This window comes from Aplysia californica, unplaced genomic scaffold, assembly GCF_000002075.1.
Source record: "Aplysia californica isolate F4 #8 unplaced genomic scaffold, AplCal3.0 scaffold00513, whole genome shotgun sequence".
NCBI classification, from domain to species: domain Eukaryota; kingdom Metazoa; phylum Mollusca; class Gastropoda; order Aplysiida; family Aplysiidae; genus Aplysia; species Aplysia californica.
Window position 1 is genome coordinate 509,018 of NW_004797783.1, and position 3,242 is coordinate 512,259.

General features: G+C 42.2%; 1 long non-coding RNA gene across 1 annotated transcript in view; it reads right to left on the minus strand.

Moving 5' to 3' along the window:
* The window catches only part of LOC118478343, a 58,286-nt gene extending 55,931 nt beyond the window's left edge, over positions 1-2,355 (minus strand). Inside the window, exon 1 of the long non-coding RNA XR_004858969.1 lies at positions 1,506-2,355. This is a non-coding gene — a long non-coding RNA (uncharacterized LOC118478343). The remainder of the gene's footprint in view (positions 1-1,505) is intronic.
* Positions 2,356-3,242: the final 887 nt, after the last annotated feature.

The following is a 3,242-nucleotide window of genomic DNA, read 5'->3' on the forward strand; positions in this document are numbered from 1 at the left end:
AGAGAGAGAGAGAGAGAGAGAGAGAGAGAGAGAGAGAGAGAGAGAGAGAGACAGACAGACAGACAGACAGACAAACAGACAGACAGAGTTTGTATACGAATGTGTGTGCGTGTTTTGCGTATGTGTCTAATTGTGTATATTCGGGGGAAGGGAGTGGGTTCATACAAGAAGACAAATGGTCACTTTTAAGCACAAGGGGGCTATCCCGAAAACTGCTGTGTTGAGAAAATCCAAGGTTTAGTAATTGTCCCTTGTTCAGTTTCTTTAAAAGACAAGGAGAGTTTTTTCTATAACCAAACGAATATACTCACCAATGAAACCAAACTTCTCCTACAGGTAGGGCAATGCCCACTTTCGGTGTAGGTTAAGATTTCTGAAAACCCCAGAAATCTGAGTTAGCCCGCTTGTCCTTAAAAGCGACTATGTAGGTACCCGTTAAACCATTTTCCCCGCATTTGAATCAAACCCACGCCCAGAGCTTGAAACCCCGAGTGTCTAAAACTCGACAGTCAAGACGCAGATGGTGGTTGGTGGGTACTCTGGTGTGGTTTGCTTCTTCTTTCCTATCAAACATCTATCGTCCTTATCTCCCCTTCTTCTTTTTTCCGTTTGTAACTCTCTTGTAACACCTCTAATCTTCTGGCGCTCATATGACCTTACGCAGCTGCGAGGGCCGTAAAACCTCTACTAAAACCCAAAAAAACCTCTATTGTAACACTTTTAATCTCTGGCGCTCATAATATGACCGTGTGTAGTTGCGAACGCCGTAAAATCTCTTCTAAAACTAAACTAAACTAAGACAAGTCACTGAAAAAGTTCATGTTAGGCTCAGTTCTCAAACCCACAGAGACGCCTGAAGCTGACCTCAAGTAGATACATACAGAACTCAGGACAGAGCGAGAAACATTAACATTATTGCCAGCGTCTAGCCAGAAATCATAAAATTTGATATTTATGCTGAGATGCTCTCCGTCGGAAAGTTGATACCGTTCAATAAATGTATTTTGAATATGACACGAGAAATAACGAATGATAATGAATGAAAAGATGAATAAACAAGCGTAAAAAAAACCGCTTAAGCCGACAGAGAAAAATGAAAGAAAGAAAGAAATACGAAGAAAGACAGGGGGGGAAAAGAAAGCGAGAAATGCGTGAAGACAGACAGAGAGAAAGAAAGAAAGACTGACAGACAGAAAAAAGAAAAAAAGAAAGAAAGAGAGAGAGAGAAAAAAGAAAGAAAGAAAGACGAAAAGAAAGAAAGAAAGAGAAAAAGAAAGAAAGAAAGAAACGATTAAAGAAATTAAATACAGAAAAGAAACAATTGAAATGTACCCAAAAAAGACGAGAAAATTATTTTTTATTTTAAAGTGGATGAAGACAGAGAAAAAAAATAAGAAAGATAATATGTGTGGTGACACAGATACATGTAGAAGGAGGAAAGAGAGTCGGTAAACAATCCACTTGAACACACTTGTGAAATTCCCAACAATATTTTGACAACCTACCTGTTTGAAGACACGGAGATATAGAATCCAGACATAGAAGCGATGATGATCACTACACTGGAGATCAAAACATTTCTCCGGCACTCACTGAAATATCCTCACGGCCTCCTCTCTGAGTAAGAATATAATACAGGACTCGATTAAAATAGATCTATTTTTGGTGACTGTTTTCTTTTCATATTCTTCTATTTCAATGGCGTGGTTCTATTTTTCTTTTTGTCCATCGAATATTTCTCGATACCATTACGTCACCAGTCTGAAAACTCTTCTTTATTCTGACGGTGCATCATTTCTTAAATATCTTTCTGCGTGTGTTTGCACGCGCGCGCGCGCGTGTGTGTGTGTGAGTGTGTACGTGTGTCTGTGTGTGTGTATGTGTGTGTGTTTGTGTGTGTTTGTGTGTGTTTGTGTGTGTGTGTGTGTGTATGTTTGTATATGTGTCGATTTTTTTTTGTCTTGTTTGCTTTTCTTCTCCAATCTCCCTCTGAGATGGCAGTAGATCTATTCCCGACACTCTCGAACCACCAACTTAACGCTTCGCTACAGTAACTGACGGAAACATCTGTTTTCCGAGACTAATAGATTTTTGAAAGACGCATACGGCCGGCCGGGGAGAATACTCTCTACAGAACACACGGCCTCACATCCAGCCCAGGCCCCGTCACTGACAAGACTCATCAAGACTGGGCTGTTGGCTGAAATCGTGAGTTGGGTTTTTAACTTCCGCGACTGATTTCCAAAAACTGGGCGGCTCGAGCAGCGAGCGAGCGAGTAGCGGAGCGACTGACTGGCAGAAGAGAGAGAGGGAAAGGAGCGGAAAGGGGTGAAGAGAGGAGAGGAGAGAAGAGGAGGAGGGAGAAGGAGGGGAGAGTGAAAGGAGGAGCAGTGTTGGTCGGGAAGAGAAGGGGGGAGGGAGGGAGAGGTAATGTTGGTTGGGGTGGAACGTTTGAGGAAAGTGATGCTGCAGCCTCGCCGTAGTGCAGGGCACTGAGTCTCTTTTACAAAATCCGGATAATATTATGTTAGTGCACCTCTTTGGTAAATTATAATGTTATGAACCGCTTCGGCAAATGGGTTAGAAAAACCACATTGACAGACGGGTTAGCATCACTTCAACAAATTATGGGTGGACCCACTTCGGCAAACGGGTCAGGAAAGAGAGTTAAAAGTCTGAATTCGGATAATGTATTATTGAGGGTTATCCAATTATCCGGATATTTATCCGGATTTTGCCCACCTCTACCTCGCGGCGGCTGATGAAGCAGAGTGAAGAGAGAGAGAGAGAGAGAGAGAGAGAGAGAGGGGTTCCTCTTCTTCTCATTCACTGCTGCTATGTGGGTCCCACGGGCCCAAGTGGGGTGGGGGGGGGAGGGGTGGGGGTGAGGTGGGGTTGAGGTGAGAGCAGCAACAATTAACATGTGTGCACGTAACGGCCTCTGCTCTGATGGGTCGCTAACTTAGAGTTACAAAGTTCTATCTGACATTTTTGGTCGTTTTTTGTTTGTTTATTTCTTTTTTGGTTACTGAGACAGGTCAGAAACTATTTTCTATCTGCATTTTCAATAAATGTAATGTGTAAGATTATTCGGAGTCGTTATCAAGATATTCCAAGAATTGCATTCGAAAAATATTGACATATAAAACTAAAAACTCAAAATTTTCCCAAGTCAGATGTCTCAAAGGTATATCTAGAAAAGATTGTAGCTCATTCTGGACGTCAGACTTAGACTGCGGCAA